The following is a 19,653-nucleotide window of genomic DNA, read 5'->3' on the forward strand; positions in this document are numbered from 1 at the left end:
GGCGCGGGTCCCGGACCCGCGCGCCCTTCAGTCCCGACGCGGCGCGAGCTGCTGCCAGCCCCGCCCCCTGCCGTCAGGCCACGCCTCCACCGTCAGGCCACGCCCCTCGCTCTCCGGGCCGAGTGCCCTGGGGGAGCCGGCTGCAGCTGCAGGGCCGGCAGCTTCCTTCCTGCCTCCACCGCGTCGCGTGTGCAGAGCCCCGGGCTAGGGAGTAGACGGGGACTTGGCTCTGCAAGGGTAGCCCTTTGGGAGGTGTGGGGGGAGGGACGTCAGACTGGGCGGGGCTGGGGGGGGAAGGGCAGTCTCAGCGGACCTGACAAAGATTCTGGTTGTTCCCCGCCCAAGGAAACTCGGAGGAGGGGGATTTCTGCTGGTGGAAGTTTAGGAAGAGGTCCCTCTGCGTACTGGAAGGCGATCAGAGGGTGGGCCTGTGGTTTTTGATGGCTTGGAGGAACAAGACTACATTGTCCTACAGTTCTAGAGAAATTCATCAAGAGTTGCGTCTCTTCTCCAGCCCTTGCAACGCTTCTCCTTGCAATAATCTGATAATTATTGTGCTCCAACTAGTGGATCCCTGTCTTTGCAATTATGATCTTCAACTCTGTGACCATAATCACTGTTTTCCAATGGTAGGATAGTGGGAATTTGACGGGAAGTAGATTCCCTATGAAGTCCTCCAGCCTATATAGTAGGTGCTGAAAATAACAGTTTATTCTGTGACTATATGCCATACGCAAACCTTAAAGCACTTGATGTATAACTCATAATCAGGACCTAAGCAAAAGAGCTAAGGTCACCGCCCCTAAGGTGGATAGGAGAGGGAAAGGGATTCCTTTCATTTGTCTCAAAGTAATGTATAAAGGAAATGCCCACTTGATCTTCGTTCTCCAAGTAATACTTATGTTCATTATCTGCAGATTCATTGTTTGCTAGTCTAAACTAGTTAGTTGTGTGTTGTCTGTGAGGTTGAATGTGTACACACACAACTATGACATTAGCTAAGGTAGCCTTCTCTATATCTCTTATCATGAAAACCCAATACAAGCAAGAGGTTCAGAAGACCGCTGGATTAAGACACTGGCGAAATAGCAGTCAAATTGTGGCAAGCAGGCTGGGATGGTCTATTAATCTATTTAGGGATCATTTTGTACACTCTCATTTGGGGAAGTGGGTAGGGGAAAAAGCAACATAATGTAAAACAATGAAGCCTTGACCTGGAATGATAGTTCCTAGAAAAGCAGATGAATTGATTTAAACCTGTTACAACCAGGAAGCAGCTAGAACACAAAATCTCTCGTTGAGGGCTCCAACCTCAAAGCACAAGATACATTAAAAACAAAACAAAACAAAACAAAAAAATCAAAGCCACCTGGAAGACTCCCTACCCCCTTGGCAATCAGGCCTATACCTATGTATAAAAAAATTTCTGAAGTAGAAATGTCCGAGTACAAAAAAAGCAGTTGTGTAAACCAGAGCCTGAAGTTTTGGAATTTAATCCAATATATCAGTCCTTTAATTTTTTTTTCAGTGTTAGCACTTGTGCACATTAACAGAAAATGACATTTTTCTCATAGTTTTTATTTTGTCATCTCATATTTACTATTCATCTTTGGAATATTAATTCAGTCCTTCACTTTTGGGTTTATAGTGGAAAAAAAAACTAGAAAACAGTTGCAGTCAAATCAGATTATAATTACAATGAAAAATAAATCCTAACATAACAAAAATTCCCACATACCCACTACTTGTTAAACGTTAAATATATCAGTTTCCTTTCTGTGCTGAAACCTGTTCTCTTTGGTTTAGCAGTCTATATTTCCAGTTTACTCAATAAAGGCAAAGCAACACAAATCTCTCTCCTGATCTGGGGTCCTGCTGTTGTCCTTGGCTCCTTCCTTGTTTATTTCAGCCTGTTTCCCACACAGGACTCCTTCCTCTTCTGCCAATTCAGCAAGCACTTGCCAATGAAGCTTTTGTGTCCTTCTATCTTGGAAGGAAGTTAACTATTCCACGTATAACTGGCTCTCTTCCATGCCACCTTTTCTGACCATCCTAAGCAAACGTGCACCTCCACACAATTTCAATTCTCAGCACTTAGCATGATATGACATAATGTTTGCTCTTCTCTTACTATAAGTTCCTTGAGAGTAGGATGTTGTCTGTTTAGTTTACCATCATATTTCCTACTACTTAAAATGGCTGCAACATCAGACGACCCACCAATGTGTCTTGGAGAACCGCTTCTCCAGAGCCCTGCCCCAGTAGGGAAAGAGAGAGACAGGCTGGGAGTATGGATTGACCTGCCAATGCCTATGTTCAGCGGGAAAGCAATTCCAGAAGTCAAACCTTCCACCTTCTGCATCCCATAATGACCCTGGGCCCATACTCCCAGAGGGATAAAGAATAGGAAAGCTAGCAGAGGAGGGGATGGGATACAGAGTTCTGGTGGTGGGAATTGTGTGGAGTTGTACCCCTCTTATCCTATGTTTTTTTTTTTTTGTCAGTGTTTCCTTTTTATAAATACAAATAAAGAAATGGCTGCCACATAGTAAAAATATTTAAAATATGTTTTTAAAATGTGAGGATGGATGACCTCACCTAAGAATAATAGATTGTATTCTTAGTGGCTATGGCCAAAGGGTTTTCCTATAACATATCTTATCACTGAGTCATATGACTTAGATGTTTATTTACTTATTTATTTATTTATTATTGTTGGAGTTTTGATTGATGTCATTGTTGTTGGCTAGGACAGAGAGAAATGGAGAGAGGAGGGGGAAGACTGAAAGGGGGAGAGAAAGAGAGACACCTGCATACCTGCTTCACCGCCTGTGAAGCGACTCCCCTGCAGGTGGGGAGCTGGGGGCTCAAACCCGGACCCTCACGCGGGTCCTTGCACTTTGCACCACGTGCGCTTAACCCAATGCGCTACCGCACGACTCCCATATTTACTTATTTATTTTGCCAGAGGACTGCTCATCTCTGGCTTATGGTGGTGTGGGGGGTTGAACACAGAATTTTGGAGCCTCAGGCATAAGGGTCTCTTTGCATAAATAATCATTATGTTATCACCTTTGCTCTGACTTAGACATACTAATAAGGTCTAGATACAACCCAGTTTTACTGTGTTTAAAATTTGAATTTGAAGTGACTTTTAATCTTTCGTTCTGGCAATACAAGGAAAAGAATTTGAAGAAGTGTTCACAATTAAGAATTTTTCCTGAGCTCTTATGACTTGGCCCATAAATGGACCCCCAGAATCAGTAATGCTGAATCAATAGATTCTATCCAAGTGCTACTATTTCTCCCTGGGATGAGACAATATAACAATGATCAGAAGTGAAATAGTTAAACTTAAAATTTGACGATTTGACAGATGGTGCCAATATAATGTCCTTTGTGAATGGTGAGGTTATCAGTTAATGTTTCTGTTTGTTTGTTTTTCTGCCTCCAGTGTTATCTCTGGGGCCCAGTGTCAAGTAGCACAAATCCGCTGCTCCTGGCAAATATTTTTTTTTCCATTTTATTAGCTAGGAGAGAGAGAAATTGAGAAGGGAGAGGGAGACAGGGAGAGAGACAGAGAGAAACCTGCAGACCTGCTTCACCACTCATGAAGTGTCCTCCCTGCAGGTGGGGAGCAGGAGCTTGAACCCAGATCCTTGCATTTCATGCTGTGTGTGCTTAACCAGGTGCACCACCACCCAGCCCAATTAATGTTTTAACCTGACTGAAAACCAGTACTGACACAAAACAGAACTTAATCCTGGTGTGTAGGTGCTGTGGCTTTTCATTTTCTGCACTCATTACCAGGTGTGTGGGTACAAAGGATTAAAGGCTTAAGTATCATTATACACATTATATATGTTTAGAATCTGGATACCAGAAAGGGGATCTCTTTTAGAGGATTTAGGGTTTTCTTTTAGTAGCACTTTAGCTATGCATGCTTTGACAAATAATCTCTAATAAAAATACAGAGCTGGGGTGAGAGGCATGGGGTGGCTCAGAACTTTGGTGATATGTGCAGTGTGAAACTATACCCCTGAAATCTTATAATTGTGTAAGGCATTATCAGACCACTAATTTAAAAGTTAGTTTTTTAAAAAAAAGTATAGCTTTAGAACCCAGAAGACAGCAAGCTCACCTGGATAGCACACCTGTTTTGCCATGCTCTAGACCCAGGATTGAGCCCAGCTGCACCACGCTGGAGGAAGCTCTGGTACTGTGTTTTCCGTTCCTTCCTCTGTCTCTGCCTCGTGCTTTCTATCTGAAAAAAGTTGGTCCAGAGCAGTGAAGCCCAAATGATAACAACAACAAAAAAATGATATTTGTAAAGTATGGATCATTAGTTGCGAGAAAAAACAGTGTGGTAAGTGTAGCTCAGGAGTTGCATTTGTGACGCCCTGAATTTGACCCCCAGCCCTCCATATGACAGAACAAAATCAAAATGGTGCTCTTCTCTCTCCTGCTTACCCACTCTCTCACTGAATAAGTGAATAAGTCATTAACAATATAACCTGATCATATTTACCCTTGGAAAAACTCCAGGTTGAGAGTGACAGGTAGCCAAATAACCCCCACTCCAAATGTGTTTCCTTGAAATTTCACCTCAGATTCTCACTCCAGTTTCTTTTGGTTTCCAGATTAACTTGTTGAGAGAGAGAGAGAGAGAAAGAAAGAGAAGAAAAGAAAAGAAAAAGGAAGAAAGAGAAGAAAAAAGAAAGAAAGAATAGACTAAAGAGAAAAAGAAAAAATGAAAAGAAAGAAAAACCTTTAGGTTGGCAAAGCCAATCCAGAATTTTCAATATTAACTTTATTAATTTTATTTTGCCTCCAGGGTTATTGCTGGGGCTCAGTGTCTGCACTAGGAATCCACTGCTCTTGGCAGGCAATTTTTCCCTATTTATTTATTTATTTATTTAGTGTGATAGGACAGAGAGAATTTGAGAGAGGAGGGAGAGACAGAGAGGGAAAGAGAAAGACAGACACCTGTAGACCCGCTTCACTGCTTGTGAAGTGACCACCCTGCAAGTGGGGAGTTGGGGGCTGAAACCAGGATCCTTGTGTGGGTTCTTGTATTTCGTGCTATGTGCACTTAACCCAGTGCACCACTGCTCAGACTCCCCTAACATTTTTTATAATAAAAATTATTATGAAAATATAGGCAACCCCCATAACTTCATTGACTTTGCTACTTTTCCATGTTTTTTATTTTTCCAGGAACATACTTCTATTCCTGAGGGGTAGATTTAAAATTGCAAGTAATCTTCCTAGTTTCCTTCCTCCTAGGCTCTCTTCCTTTACATGGTAGAATCTCTATTTTTTTTTTTTGTTTTCATACAGGAACCATTAAGTTTGTCTCAGTCATAATCAAAGTCTGTTTCAATCATAACTTGTATTCCTAGTCAATTTTATTCTGGCCAGAGGGACATGGAATAAATAGACCTGGCTCAACCTCTAGCCTTTGAGGCTACACTGTTATTCCAGGCAAAGGGAAAATAAAACAAAGCGCATATTTAATTAAGGAGTACCTTGCTACAAGTTGGTTCTTGGCTGAGCTTATTTAATCAACCAGCAACTGACGCCCATCCGCCTGTGCAGAGTTAGAATCCCTTGTAGATGCTAGTAGAGCGGTGGTACCAGTGCTACAGGCAAGACAATCTCCTTTATATAAAAATAAAAACTGGGGGTCTGGCGGTAGCGCAGTAGGTTAAGCGCACGTGGCAAAGTGCAAGGACCAGCGTAAGGATCCCGGCTCAAGCCCCTGGCTTCCCACCTGAGGGGGGGTCACTTCACAAGCAGTGAAACAGGTCTGCAGGTGTGTATCTTTCTTTTCCCCTATCAATCTTCCCCTCCTCTCTCAATTTCTCTCTGTCCTATCCAACAACAACAATGACAACAACAACAACAATGATAACAAGGGCAACAAAAGGGAAAAAATAGCCTCCAGGAGCAGTGGATTCATAGGGCAGACACTGAGCCCCAGCGATAACCCTGGAGAAAAAAAAAACTAACCCCAAAATATTGGGATAGCTCCCCAATAGTCTTGATTAGTTTTGCGTTGAAAGAACAAATGACCTCACAAGGTTTTCAGAAAATCAGATCACCAAAAAATAGCCTTGTCCTGTTGGAACACTCTCAAGAATTTCTTGCAAACTTATTGTGGAGATCTGGTATATGGCTTGGCAGGTAGAGTACATGCCTTCCAGGCTCTGGGTTTAATCACCAGCAGCACAGGAGGGTATCAAGGACAATACAAGGGGAGCACCAGAGGTAGTAAATCAGAGCTTTGGTATTTCTCCTTCCTTTCTTTCACATAAAACCTTAAAAAAAAATGGGTTGACTCAATGACAGAGTGTGTGCACAAAGTCCTGTATTTGACTTCCAGCACTACATAAACAGGGTTAAAATGGGGAGTCAGGTGATAGCGGAGTGGGTTAAGCTCATGTGGTGCAAAGCGCAAGGACCGGCACAACCATCCTGGTTTGAGCCCCAGGCTCCCCACCTGCAGGGGAGTCGCTTCACAAGCAGTGAAGCAGGTCTGCAGGTGTCTATCTTTCTCTCCCCCTTTCTGTCTTCCTCTCCCCTCTCCATTTCTTTCTGTCCTATCCAACAACAATGACATCAATAATAACTACAACAATAAAACAAGGGCAACAAAAGGAAATAAATAAACATTTTAAAAAAAGAAAAATATTTTTTAAAAAAGGGTTGAAATGTCCATCTTGTGATGGACCCCACTGCTGAACTGGAATGTCAGTGATGTAACAGTTCTCTATGTTCATTTTGCTAAGCACAGCAGTTTTGCTAGTACTATCCTGTATATACTCATTGGATTAAAAAAAAATCCTAATATTCAGCATCCAGCAATTTCATCAAAACAAGTTATTCAAAAGAAGTTCGAGCCATTCAAAACATAAATTTGAAATCATACATCAATACACAAGGTGTTGATGTATTTTATCACTCTTAAGAGTGATAAAAATTTTATCACTCTTAAGAGTGATAAAATACTCCAGGTTGTATCTTCAAATTTGATGTATCACTTCCTGATTCACTGTCTAGCAGACAGGAACCACTTACCATTTAGTCTGGCTTCCATGTAAATGTTCTCAGAGAGCAAGTTCATATCTACTCGTCAAGGTTAAGCATTTGGATTTATCACTGTGCTGCTGATTTGTTTATAGAACATTCACTTAACAACAAGTACCAAATATTAGGAGGCGGTTTCTAGCATAGCAGGCCAGGAGCTGCTTGTTATGGGGGAGAGAAAAAGATTTATCAGATATGTGCAAATTGACAAGCTCTTATCAATCATTGTGTTTCCATTCCCTCTTCCATTTTGTTCTTCTTTTTGAAAGCACGCACACATCCCTCTGTATTCACACTTGCATTCTATATTCAGTGGCTATACTTAGCACAGAATTCTTGGGGAAAAATCCTAGCTGAATAGAGAGCAGCTGACGTGAGACAGAAAACCGTGAGTGAATAGAAGGTGGCACACACTGCACACACTGCAAGGCATTCAGTGTCAATGGTCTAAGCAAAACACAGAGGAGGAAAACAAGCATCCCACTGTCCTCTCTTCCATCCCCAAGAAAGATGATTACATGACTAGTGTGAAGAGGTAGAAACACACATTTGTGAGACTCTTTCTGATGTGAGAATATAACAAATGTTGACTCTCTAGGACATGAAGTAAAATCAATTGCTTGAGTCTGAAAGTATTAGGTCCTGTAAATCCAGTCTCAGATAAAAAATAACTAGTCACAACACAAGGACTCTTCTGGATCCATGGAATGCTATTTTTTATTTTATTAGGGGCTGAGGGGAGGAGAGAGAAAAGCATTCAAAATGTGACATTGAAATGCCCTCCCTCTTGTTGCAGCCTTTTAATTTTTAAAAAATATTTTATGTATTTATTAATGAAAGGGAGAGGAGAGAGAAAGAGAGAAAGAACCAGACATCACTCTGGTACATGTGCTGTGGGAGACTGAACTCAAGACCTCCTGCTTGAGAATCCAATGTTTTATCTTCTGCACCAACTCCCTGGCCACAAAAATCCTCCTCTTCCTCCTCCCCCTCCTCCCTCCCCATCCTCCCCTTCCCCACCTCCCCTTCACCTTCCTCTCCCCTTCCCTCTCCCCTCCCCCTCCCTTCCCTCCACTTTCCCCTCCCCCTCCCTTCCCTCTTTCTTCCCCTCTCCCACCTTCCCCTCCCTCCCCTCCCTGTCCCCCTCCTCCTTCTCCTCCTCTTCCCGGGCTATCTCTGGGGCTCAGTGCCAGCACTACAAATCCACTGCTCCTGGGGGCCATTTTTTTCTTTTTTCTTTTCTTTTTTTTTTTTTTTTTTTAACATTTGATTGGATAAAACAGAGAGAAATTGAGAGGGGAGGAGAAAATAAAGAAGGGGAGAGAAATAAGACACCTGGAGACCTGCTTCACTGCTTGCGAAGTGACCCCTCTGCAGGTGGGGAGCCAGGGAGCTCAAACTGGGATCCTTGCTGGGTCCTTGCACTTTGTATTATGAACGCTTAACCTGGTGCATTACTGCCCCAGACCCTCTCCTCCTTTTTTTTTTTTTTTTTTTTTTTTTTTACCAGAGCACTGCTCAGCTCTGGCTTATGTGGTGCCAACCTCGGACTTCAAAGCCTCAGGCATGAGTCTCTTTGCATAACCAGTATTCTATCTCTCTCACCCCCACAGCCTTTTTAAATGAGGCTAGTCCTAATAACTTTTTTTAAATTTATTTTTTATTTAAGAAAGGATAAATTAACAAAACCTTAGGGTAGGAGGGGTACAACTCCACACAATTCCCACCACCCAATCTCCATATCCCACCCCCTCCCCTGATAGCTTTCCCATTCTCTATCCCTCTGGGGGCATGGACCCAGGGTCATTGTGGGTTGCAGAAGGTGGAAGGTCTGGCTTCTGTAATTGCTTCCCGGCTGAACATGGGTGTTGACTGGTCAGTCCATACTCCCAGTCTGCCTCTCTCTTTCCCCAGTAGGGTGGGTCTCTGGGGAAGCAGAGCTCCAAGACACATCGGTGGGGTCCTCAGTCCAGGGAAGCCTGGCCGGCATCCTGATGGCATCTGGAACCTGGTGGCTGAAAAGAGAGTTAACATACAAAGCCAAACAAGTTGTTGAGCAATCATGGACCCAAAGGTTGGAATAGTGGAGAGGAAGTGTTGGGGGGTTACTCACTGCAAACTCTAGTGTACTTCTGCTTTCAGGTATATATTTTGCCCTAGTTTATGGATACGTGTGAACATATGCTCTCTCTCACAGAACCTGGACTATATGTAGGTTTTGGGACTTTGTTAGAAAGTGATCCACCTGGGATGGAATTAGAGAATACTATGAAAGAAAAGGTCTCACCCGAGTAATGAAGCTGAAGGGTTGTCATTCCACACCTGAAGTCTCTGGACACAGTCTGAGCTGAAGCATGTTGAGGTGGCAATCACTGCGTTGATTAGGTTGCGATCAGCAGATGCAATATTATTTGATATGGATTGGGAGAGGCATGCGGGAAAGTGGACCCTATCCTAAGGTTCCAGGACTGGGGGAAATATAGGCTCTATAGTGGAGATGTGAGGTTCCTGCTGTCTTAAGGTTCAAAAAGACAATGGATAGTTAATGTTATCATCACATTATTTGGTAAATGGGTTAACTTTCAAAAGTCCTTTTGTTAGGGTTTGCTGTACAGTACCCAGTATCTTGTATATAGCTGTGCTATTGGTTGCTTCTGATCTACTTGGTCTAGGCTTTTGAGAGAGTCCACATATCAAATACACAGCCTATATATTAAAAAGACTCAGTCTGTGTTTTAAAAACTTGGAGACATACAATTAATTTTCCCCCTCATATTAATTAACTAGTGATTTATATGACTACACTTTACTAGGAGTGTACATAAACACCATTTCTACCACCAAACGACTGTGTCCCAACCCAACCACCCACCCCCACCCCCACCGGCCTGGGAAGCTGCATGTCCACCCTCCCCCTCACCACAGGGTTTTTACTTTTGTGCCCTACTTTCAACTAATAACTTTTAAACTCTGAACAACATATTTAAATATATATATTTGGATAAAGACAGAGAGAAATTAGGGGGAAACAGAGAGAGGGAAAGAGACACCTGCAGCCCTGTTTCACCACTAGTGAAGCTTTACCCCTGCAAGTGGGGAACAGGGACTTGAACTCAGGTGCTTGCACATCGTAATGTGAGGTGTTTTTTGTTTGTTTATTTGTTTGTTTTTGGTTTCTTTGCCTCCAGAGTTAGTGCTGGGGCTCTGGGGCTGCACTATAAATCCACTGCTCCTGAGGCCACTTTTTTTTTTAATTTGTTGCCTTTGTTATTGTTACTGTTTTTTTTGTTATTGCTGTTGTTGTTATTGGACAGGACAGGGAGAAATTGAGAGAGGAGGGGAAGACAGAGAGGGGGAGAAAAAGATAGACACCTGAAGACTTGCTTCACCACTTGTGAAGCGACCCTCCCTTGCAGGTGGGGGTGGGTTGGAACCAGGATCCTTAATGTGAGCTCTTAGCCAGGTGTGCCACTGCCTGGCCCCTGAACATCCGATGTTACTCTAGTTTTTTTTTCCTTTCCCTAGCGTTATCACTGAGGCATGCTGCCAACATGCCAACTCTACTGCTTCTTTTTTCTTTTCTTTCATTTCTTATAGAGACAGAGAGAACTAGAAGGACAAAGAGGAAGAGAGGAGACACTTGCAGTACTGCTCCGTCTACTGAGAAGCTTCCATCAACTCTCACAGTTGGGGACTGAGAGCTTGAAACTTGGCCCTTGAGCATGCTAGTGTTTGCCCTCTGCCAAGATCACCACCACCACTACACCCTTCTACACTTTCTTTCCTCTATCCATCCATCCTTCCTTCCTTCCTCCCTTCCTCCCTTCCTTCCTTTCACAGAGAGGCAGAGAGAAAGAGAGAGTATAAAAGAGACCACATTATTAAAGCTTCCTTCAGTGTGGTTGGGGCTGGACTGGAACCTACAACATGTTCATGGCAAAGCAACATACCATCCAGTTGGTCTATTTTGCCATCCTCCCTTCATTTCTTTTTCTTTTAAGTTTTTATTATCTTTATTTATTTATTTATTGAATAGAGATCAAGAGGGGAAGGGGAGGGAGAGAGACAGAGAGAAACCTGCAACACTGCTTCATCACTGGTAAAGCTTTACCCCTGCAGGTAGGGATCAGGGTCTTGAACCCATGTCCCTGTGCATTGTAATATGTGCCCTCAACCAGTTGCACCACCACTTGCTCCCCTCCCTCCCTTTATTTCTTACTCAAAGACTGTTGGATAGTATGCCAGCTCCCCCTGGCTTCTGCTTAACAATATGCCTATATAGGGATAGATTTAATCCCATTCAAAGCTTTGGTCTATTTACATAAATCACTTTTACATTTACATAAAGCACTCCCTCCAGGGCATTGGTGGTTCAGTGACAGGATTCTCGCCTGCTCAGCCCCCTCCTTGTCACACTCTGATTTTCACCAGTCATTTTTCTCTCCACCCTCTCTATGTCACATCCTGTTTCCACCCTACTTGGCAAGTATATATAAAGACAGCATTGTGAGTTTTAGAGTACTTGAGTTTAGCTTAGCTCGTCTTAGATTGTGCTGCGTCCTGCATGAATAAAGAGATACTGCCTACAGCTCAACCATGAGTCCCTGGTTGTCTGTTACCCGCCCGTGAAGTCAGCTCGGCGAAAACAGCATAGCCCGCGCAAAACAACAAAAGACTGTTGTTTTTTTATAGCATCACACAGAACATTTCAGATATCTCTCTTTTTGATGTCTCTTTTACATACATATTTATCACAGCAGTGTATTTCAAAGTCCAGATAGTTGCCGAAAACATCATTTCCAGTGGCTAAAAATCTAACGGTGACTCCAGAAAACCATTCCAGGATGCCTTTTATCTTATTCTACTCTCTGTGATACTATTTGTGAGGCCAAGCCTACTCCCCACCCCAGTCCTGGCAAGGACCTGCAGAGGCTGGTCTTACAGCCTTTATCTGTAAAAACAAACTCCCCCCACTCCGTGATTGTATGAGCAGCCTCTCTGGAGATCTATATCACATAGTGGTGGCTGGTCAAATCAGGTCTTCCCCCAGGAGAAGTGGGTTGAGCAATGGTCCTCAGAAACTGGCTGTACTTTCCCAGGTAACTGCGCCCCCGCAGCAGCTAAAGGGGTGACCTGCTTTGTGTTCCCTCACTTTGGGCACTGCAACCATGTCACCATAGCAGCTCCGGGAGCAGACTCTCAGAGGAGTGTGGTTTGAAACTTTCTCTTCAAATGATTTCAAACTCTGACTCAGGTGCCCAGCTTCACAAACAACACCTCAGCTCCCTTCTCAGTACTGTACTTTCCATTTTCCATTTCCAAAATAGCAAAAAGCATGTGTGTGTAGAAATTTGCTTATTGGCATATGATTTCCCCCCACCAGGGCTTCCTGCCTGCGTGATTCTTCCAGTGGACTTTCCCCCACCCCCTCCCCCACTTTTCCATTCCAGGTAGAGGATGAGAGATAGAGATGAGAATTGCCACAGCACTGTTCTACCCCCTTGAGATTCCCCTTTGCATGATGCCTCTGTGTGGTGGCAGAAGGTTTGAACCTGGGTCCTTGAGCATGGTAAAGCGTGCATTCAACCAGGTCAGCTATTTCCCAGGCCTGTGACCTATATCTATAGATCTATAACTATATCTATCTGTTCTTTTCTGCCTAGGCCTCACACACTGCTCTTGGCAGATACATTTTACCCCCTCATTTTCAACTTCACTTCATTGAGGTGATTTTTTTTTAATGTTATTATTTTTTGTTTTTCATCAGAGCTCTGTTCAACTCTGGCTTACAGTGGTGTAAGAGATTGAATCTGGGACCTCTCAGGCATAAGAGTCTTTTTTTTTTTTTTTTAAAGGTTTTTGTGCAAAATCATTATGCCATTTCTTTTACCTACCCAACATTACTTCATTGAGAAAATGCTTTTACAAGATTTTGTTGTTGCAAAGATCCATTCCTACATTTTCCCAAGATAGATATCAGTACAGTTCACTCTCAACCAAATTATCATTTTAACATTTTTTTATATTTTATTTATTTTCCCTTTTTGTTGCCCTTGTTTTGTTGTAGTTACCGTTGTTGTTATTGATGTTGTTGTTATATAGAACAGAGAGGAATGGAGAGAGGAGGGGAAGACAGAGAGGGGGAGAGAAAGATAGACACCTGCAGACCTGCTTCACTGCTTGTGAAGCGACTCCCCTGTAGGTGGGAAGCCAGGGGCTCAAACTGGGATCCTTAAGCCAGTCCTTGCGCTTCGTGCCACGTGCGCGCTTAACCTGCTGTGCCACCACCCGACTCCCCCAAAGTATCATTTTAATCCACCATAGAGTCTTAGGTCCTCTACCTTTCCTGAGTAACCCTCTCCTGGCTCTACTGTGATAGACCTCAGATTCAATGTGTATGGCAACATTCTTCACCTCCTTTAACTTCTGGTGGAGGGAGAGAGACAGAGACATCGAAGCATTACTTCATTGCTCATGGAACGTCCCCTGATGCCATGTGTTGTGCTTTTAGATGGTGGTGTGACCTCAAACCCCAACCCCCATCATTATTAAGGACTCACTCTACTGGGGGAGCTATCTCCCAGCTTGAGATACAATTTACAGTAGTAATTTTTTTTTTTTTTTTGCCTCCAGGGTTACTGCTGGGGATCAGTGCCTGCACCACAAATCTACTGTTCCTGGAGACTATTTTTCCCCCTTTTGTTGCTCTAGTTGTTTTTTTATCATTGTTGTGGCTATTATTATTCTTGTCATTGTTGTTGGATAGGACAGAGAGAGAAATGGAGAGAGATGGGGAAGACAGAGAGGAGGAGAGAAAGATAGACACTTGCAGACCTGCTTCACAGCCTGTGAAGTGACCCCCCCCGTAGGTGGGGAGCTGGGGGCTCCAATCAGGATCCTTATGCTGGTCCTTGCACTTTGCGCCATGTGTGCTTAACCCGCTGCACTACCACCCAACCCCCCAGTAGTAAATTTGTATTAATAGAATCAAATAATAGAGCACTCACACTACCCTAATAATTCTCTCATGCTTCTTTAGAGTCACACCCCTCCCTCTCCCTCTAGGCCCTGTCAGTCACTGATCTGTTTTCTCTCTTGGCAGTTTCTTTCTCCTCCCCTCCCTTGCCCTCCCTTGCCCTCCCTTGCCCTCCCTTCCTTTCCTTTCTTTTCCTTTTATTGTCACTAGAATTATTGCTGGGCCCCTGTGCCTGTATGTCAAATCCACTGCTTCTGGTGGCCATTCTCCCCCTCCTCCTTCATTAGATAGGACAGAGAGAAATTGAGAGAGGAGGGAGAGACAGAAATTGAGAGAAAGAGAGACATTTGCAGCACCAATTACAGCTTGTAAAGCTTCCTTCCCGGGGTTCAGACCTGGGTCCTTTCACATGGTAATATGTATGCTCAACTGGGTACAGCATTCTGGGTCCCATAGTCCCTGAAGTTTTGCCTTACATCAGATATATATTCTCACACAAGGCCTTACTTGACATCCTTATCAAACTAACATGCACCCTGCCCAACTCTCTGTTAGCACACCCTACTTTGCCTTCTTGTTCTTGTTGTTTTCAGAGCGTTTAGTATTTTGTGAAAATAAACTAATGTTACTATTTGTCTCATCAGAATGCGCTGTCACACTAGAGAGTGAGTATGAGGACTACTTTGCCGCTTTCAAAACACTGCTTGCCACTATGAAGGTATACAGTAGATATTCAGCTAGAACCATAAAATAAATGAGGACATTGGAATATCCCCCAATATTCTCCATATTTAGACAGACTTAATTAATAGAATATTATCCCCTCTAGACTCTACACACACACACACACGCACACATACACACACACACACACACACACACACTTAAAATGTGTGTTAAGCCAAGCATGGCTATGCAGGCAAAGTGGATAAGTTATCTGCATGTAACACAATTAGAAGTAATCAAGCTGATCCATATTATGAATTATCTTTTAAATTCACCTTCAGTATGATCAGATTACCTAGAATAGAACTGATCTGGAGTGAGTAAAGTGGAAAAAAAAAAGACATTTAACCCTTTGATAGGATTGTTATGAGAATTAAATGATGTGATATAAATAAAGTATTTAGAGCATTGGTACTCAACTGGGAGTTATTTTCCAACTCTTCTCCCCTACTCCCCAGAGACATCCCATAATGTCTAGAGGAATTGTTGTTATTGTCAGAACTGGGATGGGGAGGGTTGCTACTAACATCTGCTTCTAAACGTCCTCCAGTGCTCAGACTGTAGTGCCATCAGTGAGGAGCCCTGGGTTCAATCTGTATTTGTGTTTATTATTTCGTTTTTATTAGTGATTTAAAAAATTACAAGACAGTAGGAGTACAGTTCCCCACCTTTTCCACCACCAGAGTTCCACATCCCTACACCCCCCCCCCCCATTGTAAACTGCAGTAGTTCTCCCAAGGTCATAGATATGGGTTGACTATTACTTTGATAAATATATATATTTACCCATTTTTCCTATGGTCCTGTCTTCTCTTCTTTTCTAAGTTACCTCTACACCTCTTACTACTTCTGAGTGTCCTTTTAAAAAATGTTCTTCTTTTTAAAAATATTTTTTAAATTATCTTTATTTATTTATTGGATACAGACAGCCAGAAATTGAGAGGGGTGGGAGAGATAGAGAAGGAGAGAAACAGAGACACCTGTAGCCCTGCTTCACCACTTGCAAAGCTTTCCTCCTGTAGGTGGGGACCAGGGACTCGAACCTGGGTCCTTATGCACTGTAACATGTGTGCTCAACTAGGTGCACCACCACTTGGTCCCAATTTTCTTCTGTTTTCAAAAATATTTTTATTTATTTAATATTGGATAGAGACAGAAATGAAGAAGAGAGGAGGTAATGAGGGAAAGAGACAGAGAGACACCTGCAGCCCTGCTTCACTACTCATGAAGCTTTCCCGCTGCAGGTGGGGACTAGGGGCTTGAACCTAGGTCCTTGTGCACTGTAATGTGTGTGCTTAATCAGATGCATCACCATCTGGCACTTGTCTTTCCTTTTTTTTTTTTTTCGCTTTCTATCTCTGGTGGAATTGGGGTTCAAAGACCTTTATTCATCTTTCCCTAACATTTCTTCCCCTCTGGGAATATGGACCAAAGATCTTAATAGGGTGCAGAAAGTAGGAGTACTAGCTTCTGTAATTACCCCATCCACTGGACCTGGGCATTGGCAGGTTGATCCATACCCCCAGCCTATTTCTATCTTTCCATAGTTAGGTAGGACTCTGGAGAGGTGAAGTTCAGGACACACTGGTGAGGCTGTCAGCCCAGGGAAGTCAGGATAGAATCATAGTATCATCTGCAATTTAGTGACTGTGGCTTAGGGAGTTTCTGAAGAAATCCTGGTCGTATTTTGTTGAGTATTGAGGTGATTTGTTGTTGTTGTTATTGTTTTTCTTTCTAGTTTATCAGGAGAGTGATCTGAAAAGGCTCTTACTCCATAGCCATGCCTCCAGATATCCCTTATTTCTTTTAATTACTTTATATGACCCTTCTTGAAAACCATTCTCGCCGAGTCTGAAGGTGGATGTACTGAACACTGAGGGAGAACATTAAATCAGCAAACTCTCTAAGTATAGCTTTAGGCTTTATTAGTAATGTGACCTTGAACATATTACCTGACTTTTCAATACTAATTGTGCTTTGCTTGTAAAATCAGATTAGCTTCCTTGAGAGTTGCTGGGGGACTGAATAAAAAGATCCATATAAAATGTTCAATCAAGTGCACTAGCACACAGTAAATCTTCAATAAATCTTCAATAAATAGTGTTATTTTTTCATTGACACCTCTCCACCCCCCTAAAAAAAAGCTCTTTACAGAATATTGTGAAGGAATTGGGAGTAGTTTCAATAAGGTTTAAAAAAAACGAAGAAAGAAAAAAAAAAAAGAGAAATCTGCTGTTTAGGTAAGTTATATAAAATAAGGGTTAATTTTACATAGTTATAGATGACTACATGGAAGTTGAATCCAAACCATCCAATTAAGGCTGTCTCTTACTGTTTTATCAAAAGGAAGGGTCGGGGAGATATCGCAATCAGTAGAACACAGGATGTGCACCCATTCCATTACTGGCATAAGATATGCCAGAGTTGAGTGCTTCTCATTAAAACACACACACACACACACACACACACACACACACACACCTGAGTCAGGCGGTGGTGCAGCAGGTTAAGTGCACGTGGTGCAAAGAGCAAGGACCAGCGTAAGTATCCCTGTTTGAGCCCCGGCTCGCCATCTACTGGGGAGTCGCTTCACAAGCGGTGAAGCTGATCTGCAGGTATCTATCTGTCTTTCTCTCCTCCTCTCTCCATTCCTCATTTGTCCTATCCAACAACAACGACATCAATAACCACAACAATGTTAAGCAACAAGGGCAACAAAATAAATATATACACACACACACACACACATACTGAATAAGTATATTGATTTTGCCTTCCTGGTAGAACAGATGATCGGTAGAGGGAATTCTCTAAATTTTTTCAAAGTTGTGTCTTGGCAGGACAGGTGGCTCAGCAGGTGAAGCACAGTTCTTCCATACATAGGGCCAGCACATATGACAGAGTGGTGATGTGTTCTCTTGCTCTCTGTCTATCACACACCACACACATACACACAAACACAGTAAATCAATAAATCTTTTAAAAAGTGTATTTAGAATACAGTGTACAATTATTTAAGATTTTCAACCCGAGTCTCAAGTATGAACTACAGCTTAGGAAAGTTTACACCAATTCAATAGCAACACTGTCTTGTGTGTTTGATTTACTGATTCTTATTCCTTCATTAAAGTAGGAGGGAAAGGCCTTCCATACCCACCACTCAAGTTCTGTGTCCCCACTTCCTCAATGACAATCCCCGTAGTTCTCATAAAGCCTTAGTCACAGTTTGCTACTTCTGAGTTGTTTTTTTCTTTTGCGAGTTCCTGTGCTTCAGTTCTCTAGATTCCACATGAGTGAAACCATTCATGAGTTGTCTTTCATCTTTCTACTTACTTTGCTAAACATAATAGACTCCAGTTGCATCCATTTCATGCCAAGGAATACAACATTGTCTTTTTTGATTGAAGAGTGGTATTGTATGGAGTATATGTCCCATAAATTCTTTTTCCAATCATCTTTTGGATAAATGCTTAAGAGTGGTATTGCTGGGTCATAAGGTAATTCCATTTTTATTTGTTTAAGAACTCCCTATACAGTTTTCCAATGAGGCTGCACTGTTTTCGCATTCCCACCAACAGTGTAGCAGAGTCCCCTTTTCTCCACATCCCTAACACTTGTCATTTCCTGTTTTGTTGATGTAGACCATTTTCAAAGCTGTTAGGTGGATTCTCAGGGTAGTTTTAATTTGTATTTCTCGAAGGGTAAATGAAGTGTGTGTCTATGGGCCACGTCTATCTTTTCCTCAGAAAACTGCCCATTTATTTCTTTTGTCCATGAGAGTGATATGTTTTCACTGTTAGTACTATGGCCAATGTTTATATGCTTGTTTCTCTGGTTGCTAAGTCAGCTATGATATACTGGTGTCCAGCAAGCAGATTATGAGCAGGTCAGAGTTACTGATTGCTCATAATCTCAGAGCAACTGGGCTATGGCCTGGATTTAGGGATTCTGGACTGGTGCAGACAAGGACTCTCACACATTCCTCTCTTCTTTAGAATGATCATAGATATTGTTCACAAAGCAAACCTTATGGTTGAAGTCTTACTGTCTCTTAACTCATTATTCCCACCTATTCATTAAATTAATGCACACAGTCTGAACAAAGACGCTTATCTGTACTCATAGTGACTATACATATATCACTTGTTCCCAGTCTCCTACTGCATACTAACAGTGCTCCAAAAAGTCCGAGGTTAGGTGAGTAAGAAGAGAGACTAGGAGGCTTGGAAATGGATAAGTGAGTGTGTATACAAAAGGAAGTGAGCACAGAGAAAAATATTTGGAGCTAATGTGTACTATTTTTTTTTCAAGAACAGAAAACAAGAACAACAAAATATTCATCATGCGTCTTCCTTACCCATCATTTATATTCTAAGACAATGTATTTTATTTCACCGGCATTATAATTATGAAAGATCTTTGTTTTGAAACAGAACTGAAAATGTGGCTCCTGTAGTAATAATTTCAGTGTGTGTAGGTGTTTAGGCATAACAATAATGAGCCCTATTTTACTTCTTTCTTCCTTCCTTTCCCTTTCTTCCTTCATTCTTTCCTTCCTTCCTTCCTTCCTTCCTTCTTTTCTTTCTTTCTTTCTCTCTTTCTTTTTTTATTTCTCTCTCTTTTTTTGCCTCCAGGGTTATCGCTGGGGTTCTGTGCCTGTACTGTAAATCCACTGCTCCTGCTCCTTGTGGCTATTTTTTTTCCTTTTTTTTTTTTTTAATGGATAGGACAGAGAGAAATTGAGAGAGGAGGAGGAGGTAGAGGAGAGAGAAAGATAGACACCTGCAGACTTGCTTCACCACTTGTGAAGTAACCCTCTTTCCCTTCCAGCAGGTGGGGAGCTGGGGGCTCGAACTGGGATC

Source organism: Erinaceus europaeus, chromosome 3, assembly GCF_950295315.1.
Source record: "Erinaceus europaeus chromosome 3, mEriEur2.1, whole genome shotgun sequence".
Lineage (NCBI taxonomy): Eukaryota > Metazoa > Chordata > Mammalia > Eulipotyphla > Erinaceidae > Erinaceus > Erinaceus europaeus.